General features: G+C 38.1%; 1 pseudogene; it reads right to left on the bottom strand.

Moving 5' to 3' along the window:
- Positions 1-6,100: 6,100 nt before the first annotated feature.
- LOC145036253 (oligouridylate-binding protein 1B pseudogene) lies at positions 6,101-6,925 on the bottom strand (annotated as a pseudogene).
- Positions 6,926-7,194: the final 269 nt, after the last annotated feature.

Genomic DNA, 7,194 nt, shown 5'->3' with positions numbered 1-7,194 from the left:
CTTCTGGTACTCCAAGGATTCTTACTTGGACTGCGCACCAATCCGGTGTCTTCAACAGCACGGGCCCAATACTATCGTCCACACCGAATCAATATAGAACCCAAGTCCTCCTCCTAGGATCCCAAGTCATAAATACTCTTCTCTCGCTATGCATTGGCTACCCTCAGTAGACCTCTCACGAGCTCCTCACTGCTACCTACTCACTCTCAAAGTATCTCATAGCAGCAGCAATCTCCTAGGCTAAAGCATCACAAATCAGGCCACTCTAGTCCTAATAGGAATACCTAGCCTCTCTAGCATGCACAACATAATATCTCATAACTCATAACATATAATGTAAGGGGATTTTAGGGATTCACCGTTCGGGCGTTGGCTGACCGTACACACCTTCCACTCTGCTTGGTTCCAAAACCTCTTTTTCTTTTTATAAAATTTTAGTTTTGTTTGAAAATTTCTCAAATCCTCGGTTTGAGTTCAAATACGCCCGAAGCTGCTTCCGAATCCCTCAAACCAAGGCTCTGATACCAACTTGTAACAACGTAAAATTTCCAATTTAATTTTTCATTTTTAAATCACAAAATGTATATCATATCATAATCTCAAAACCATAACAGTGTTTTCAAAAAAATCCCAAGATCTCTCTAACATAAACTCCATCGGTGTGGGTGTGTACAAGTCAAGCCTTCTCCTTCCTACAGTCCTCGCTGGTACCTGAGACATCAAACACAACAACTGTAAGCATAAATGCTTAGTGAGTTCCCCAAAATACCACATATCACAAATATGCCACTCAAGGCTAAACCCAACCCTCCAGTTAAGATGTCTCAGCGGGACCCTCCAGTCTCGCAGCTCGTCGGACCCTCCGGTCCAGTCACAGCTCGTTGGGCCCTCCGACCCGGTCAGTATCGTTGGGCCCTCCGTCCCGGTCTATATAATCATGCAGCATACAAATAACACATAGCACGAAATCTCTAAGACAACACATAAACTCATACATAGCACATGAGACCCTCTGGTCAACTCGAAATACCTACTCAAGGTAATTTATAGTGAGAAGACTCACCTCGCGTATCTCGGTAACTCGAAAATCTCGTAACTACTAGTGCTCGACCTCCCGAGCTATCGTCCTCCTACAACACAAGCATAACTCTACTTAATACCACCTTGACCCTGGCTAACTAACACTACAAAGTCAAACTAGTCAACCCTGGTCAACGGTCAACGGTCAACGGTTGACCCGACTCGCCGAGTCTGGCGTGGAGTCGCCGGGTCCCTACGGGAACCCGATCCCTCTGAAACTCTTCCAACTCACTGAGTCACTCACCCGACTCGGTTACTCAGTCCCAGGTTCGTAATCACTAAACAACCCGCACCAACTCGTCGAGTCTGGGAGTGGACTCGGCGAGTGCATTCCATGCACAACCTCAAACGACCTTCTAAGGTCAGATCCACTCTAGTAACTCATAGATCCAGTCCCCTTAAGCTTATTGACCACGCAAAGTCCAAGTCTTGGTGCTCATTAAGCATCAAATAGCTCATTAATGGAGTTTTACCCTCAAATACATTGATCCCAACCCAAAACCTCCATGGATACACATAAAGCTTGGGCAAGGAGGTGCTCTGGACCTCTATGGGTCCAGATTTAGATCCATAACTCACCAAGGGACTATGAGGATACTAGATCTAGCCACAAATAGGTTCAAAAACCCTAAATCTATATGAACATCACAATAACAAGGAAGAATTCGAATGCTACCTCAGTTGTGATGTCCTGGACCTTAGTTCTTCAAGAATCCAACCGTCTCTTGCTTCCTCCTGGCTAGATGTCCTCTTCTCTTGCTATACAACAACTCCAAGATCAACAATGGCTCCTTCTCTCACTTGAATCACTCAAATGCTCTAGGTTTCACTCTGGGGACTAATGAGCGCAAATGACGGCCATAAGGCCCTTTAAATAGGCCTCAAACCCGAGAAATTAGGGTTTCATTAAACAGCGCAGACTCGCCGAGTCCACCAAGGCGACTCGCCGAGTCCGAGCATTAATCCGGGTGGAAAACCGCATCTCAACTCAGCGAGTCTATGCACCAACTCGCCGAGTCCTTCCACAAAACTCAAAATAAAAAGAATAATTAATATACATGAAATCCCGGATGTTACATAAAACCAACAAAGGTGATCCGTGATGACCACTTGCGTATTGCCCTTTCCATGCTACCAGGCAATTTTTCCATTTCTAGTGTGTGCAATCAATGCTTTTGATCATTCTGGGAAACCTGTGGCGTTCTTCTTGCGCCACATACAATTCTTGCAAATCATGCAACAAAGGTTTCCACAAATACACGTCTTTAAATGTTTCAACAACACCCCTTGACAATGTATACAAACTCTCCCTTGCGGTTCTTTTGGACATTTTCATATAGTCGTCCATGGTGTCAGGTGACTCCCCAATAACCATCAAATGAATGGCCGCAACGCATTTATGCAACGTTATAAACCCTCGTCTACCTCTAGCATCATATCTTAATTGAAAAAATTCGTACCTAAACATAAATTAACTACAGTTTAAAAATATATTGCATATGTTGTAAAATTAAAGAAACATGTAGTACATTTTTATTTATTTTGTATAAAAGTATAGTAAAGAAGTGATACTGGCTTTCCAATGCGTTGACGATTCGTAAGAACACATCCCTACTCAAACAAAATCTTCTTTTGAAGTCCTTCGCCCCGTATACACAATTATCCGCAAAGTAATCGTGATATAGATGTTCGTGTCCTTCCTCGCGATTTCTGTTTAACATTGCACGTCTTGTTAGTAGTGGACTGGATCTGGTTGTAGCAGGTCGGTAGTGTAATAATGATACATCATCCTAAAGAAAATATCGTCCTCTGAATCATCGGACGAGTCGAAAGGGTTCATATTTTTTTTTGAAGATAATTGAAACTATGTAGAGAGGAGAAGAGAAAGTGTGTGAAATCTTTTATAAAATGATAGTTATTTATAGGGTAAATGGTTTTTTTAATAGTTAATTTCTTTTTTAAACTGTTGCCATTTAAACATTTGAAAACGTTTAAGTTTCATTCGTTACATCCAGTCGCGACGGCCACGAGATTCAACCTCGACGAGCAAAAACGAATAAGGGGGTGGTGTTCCCCCCGTCACGATGCTGTTGAGGTGTGCCACGTTATCACCGTTGCTTCTTGTTTGGCTCATACCGCATGGTATTAGGGACAACGATTGTCTTGAACAATACAAAGCACGCCTTGTAGTTAATGGGAAGTCTCATGAAGCTTTAAGTTATAGGCTGAGGTTTGAGCTCTAATATTAATCTAGGTGGTTCGTAAGGTCGATTCGTACGAGTACACGTATGTAGCTATGATTCTTCAACTTTCAATTTCAGATGAGTTATCTCAATATACTATGTTTTACAATATACATTTTTTTCATGATAAAATGTACTTGTACTGTAGTATGTTGACTATACAAGTAGGCCAATATAGTATTTTGCATGTTGTTTTCTTGATTGTATGATATATGGATATACTTTATGTTGATGACTAAACAACACATGATCCATTAGTCATCGTTGATGAGTATATGAAATGGGAGCAATTAGTTGTCGTTGATGACTAGAAGATATGAGAGCCTTTAGTCTTCTTTGTTCAGGTGGATCGACACTAAATCCGAGAGCCTTTGTTTGTATGCATTATATGTGTGTTTCTATATTTGGTAATTTGGTGAACTCACTAAGCTTTGTTTTTACAATTGTTGATTAAATGTTTTCAGGTACTTCCTTTGATCGTGGGAAATCTTCATCTTGATTGTACTGTATGAGTGTCACTACTGATGTTGTTATAGGCTTCCGATGTTGTATGATGACTTGATACATTTTGTTAATATGGTTTGATGATGTTTACAAAAATTTACTACCTTGATCTTTTATAAAAATGTTTTGAATGTTTTACTTATGTTTTTAAAAGAAAATTTTAGTTTCAAATTTGGGTTGTCTCATTTGATTGCCCGCATTCCTAGAAATTTCCCCTCACTTAAAACCCTAGACTCCATTTCAAGTTTTGTAAATTTGCCTTGATTTTATGAATATTGAAGAAGAAGGTCACTCTTAGTGCAAGAAAGCTTTGTTCTAGCTTAATTGCAACATTCTCATCATATTTCTGGACCTTTGTGAGTATAAAGTTTCAGTCTTGATATCTATTTCTCTAGATTTAGTTTTTATGTCATTTGGTAGCTTTTGGTACCTTCTCTTAGTGTTATTGGATTTTAGAGAACTCCAAAACCTTATAAGTTACTTTTATGACTTCTAGACTTGGTTGATAATGAAATATATGGTTGCATGCATTTCTATTTGTGCAATGCATGAAATTTGGTCCTTTTAAATTTAGGTTTAGGGTTTATAAGAGATTAAGCTATCGAATGGATAAAGTTGGAAAGTTTTCTCCATTAAGTCACTTAAGGGAATAAGTGCTTAATAGAAAGAGGTTTTTAAGCCATAAAATGTGACACTCCTATTGGGTGTTATTAAGTGATTTTAGGGATTTCACAACTATTTTGTCATGTAGTGGGGGCAGAGTGCATGGTCTTGGTTACATCACACCTACCGTTGATTGTTGACTTTAACTAGTTGACCATTGATTTTTTGACCACTTTGAGTTTTGGTCAAACTTTAAGGGATTTAAGTCGTAGATGGAGGTTTGACCTCTAATTGTTATCTAGGTGATTCATGAGACCGGTTATTATGAGTACACATGTGTAGCTATGATTATTCAGCTTTCAGTTCGAATGATTTATCACACTATATTATGTGTTATAGTATATATCATTTGCATGATGGATGTAGTTGTACTTTAGTGTATTGATTATGCAAGTAGGCCATTATAGTCCTTTGCATGTTGTTTTATTGATTATATGATATGTGGATATAATTTATTTTGATGGCTAGACGACATAGGAGCAGTTAATCATCGTTGACGACTAGACGGACCGAGAGCCGTTAGTCATCATTGATGGCTAGATAGCATGTAAACCTTTGTTTGTATGCATTGTATGTGTATTTTAGTATGTAGTATTTTGGGTAACTCACTAAGCTTTATGATTATAGTTTTTGATTAAATGTTTTAAGGTAGATTTTTTTATCGTGGGAAGGCTCCACCTTGACTGTATTGCACATGCATCGTTACTTATTTTTTTATAGACTTCATCTGTTTTATGATGACTTTATACATTTTGATAATATGGTTTGATGATGTTTAAAACAATTTACTACCTTGATCTTTTATGAAAATGATTTGGATGTTTTACTTATGTTTTCAAAAAAGAATTTTGGTTTGAAATCTACGACGTTACAAATTTGATCTTAAAAACTGATTAACCATGATAATAGTTCAAAATAATCAAATAAACAATATATATATTTTTATCTGCATGTGGAACTCCCGAATAGAAGTTATTGAGATGATATGATTTTATGATATAAATATATTATTGTATATTTAAAATTATTACTTTCTTTTATAAGAATTTAGTGTAACATTTATTATTTCAAGTTAATGACAAAGATATAGTTATTTTTAATAACATATATCTGTCAATACTTTTATTACATTAGTATTATGTGTTTTGCTAAGACATTGACCTTGTTGCTAGAGAAATCAAAATAAGTGTGAACACTATAGAGTAGATAGTGTTTCATTGAGTGTGATTAAAGCAAATCATTATAAAATTTATGTATTCCAATTTTGGAAGAGTGAATTGGTCTAAAGGTATGAAAAGATCTTATTCCAATGATCACTAGTAGTTCGAAATCATAAAAGGTGGAAAAACATGGAGTTTCTTCGTCTTTTATGGTAATCCAGAAATGTTGATCTGATTTTGGTGAACTAGGGGTGAATATGTCGATATCAATAATAGTTAATATAACTCAAATCAATTCGGGTCGATTAAGCACAATCAATTTTGAGGTGAACTGAACCCAATCCAGTTTTCACATGCACCTCAAAATGATATGTATTAGTCTAGTTATTTATTTGTATAGTCATTTATACTTTGTTGTATACTTGAGGGGTGTATATGTATTTTTATTGACTATATATATGAGGTAACCCCCATGCCCTTTGGTGTGGAAAACTCATAATCACATGGTATCAGAGCAAGGTTGCCAACAAAAACAGTTGTATACTGTGGGTTATTCATGGGTGCTTCACTATTACCAAGCTCTTTACCATCTTCTGAAGTTCCATTAGTTAACCCGACTACACTTTTGGAGGAATCTGAAGCTTGTTTTTCATCACTAGTACCAGCACCTTTTGTGGCCTAGTTGCAGCGTATTTGCCTACTCCCAAGCCACTTACCGGTTAAGTCATTTATAGCACTTTGAGCATCCTGTTGATCACGAAAAGAAACAAAGCCAAAACCTCATGAATGACCCGTTTTCTGGTCCCACGTTACCCTTGCATCCGAGAAGCAAGCAAATAGCATAGCATCTGTAACTTCAGGGCTAAGATCACCCACGAATATATTGTAGTGACCTGAGGTATCCTCCCTCTGGCCACTGGCATATCCGCATATGCCCAATTGACTTTAATAGGCTGACCAAATAAATGCCTTCCATTTAAGGATACTATAGCAAGTGCAGCTGATCTATGGTCAAAGTAGTGGATGAATCCATAAGATGACTTATCTTTTATTATGAGTTTGCAGCCTTCAATGGGACCAGTGCTTGCGAAAACCTCTTGAAGAAGTGGTTCAGTAACTTGTTTAAGAATGTTACCCACATACACACTGCGACATGTATTTGGATCAAACCCAGGAGGTAGATTTCCGCTTGGAATTGGCTCAATCTGGGGAGGAGATAAGAGGCCGAGATGATAAAGAGATTGTTGTTGAAGGGGAGCGTGCTGCATCAATGCTTGTTGCTATTGGACTCATGCTTTCAGCTCCGCCGTGCATGTTATTAATCATCTCCCTACGAAGGTGTTATCCATGAAATCACTGTTTGAGGTTTTGTTCGGACGCGTGCCATCTTATGAGAATTTTTGCATTTTTGGGTGTCGGTTCTATCCATATTTACGTGACTATGTGGATCATAAGCTTTCTCCGCGGAGCATACCTTGTGTTTTTGTGGGTTATCACACTCAATATAAAGGTTACTTGTGTCTCGATCCGATTTCGACACGGGT

This window comes from Lactuca saligna, chromosome 3 (genome assembly GCF_052625555.1).
Source record: "Lactuca saligna cultivar CGN05327 chromosome 3, ASM5262555v1, whole genome shotgun sequence".
Taxonomy (NCBI): domain Eukaryota; kingdom Viridiplantae; phylum Streptophyta; class Magnoliopsida; order Asterales; family Asteraceae; genus Lactuca; species Lactuca saligna.
Note: the sequence above shows the minus strand (reverse complement) of the source record. Positions and strands in the feature narration are given on the sequence as shown.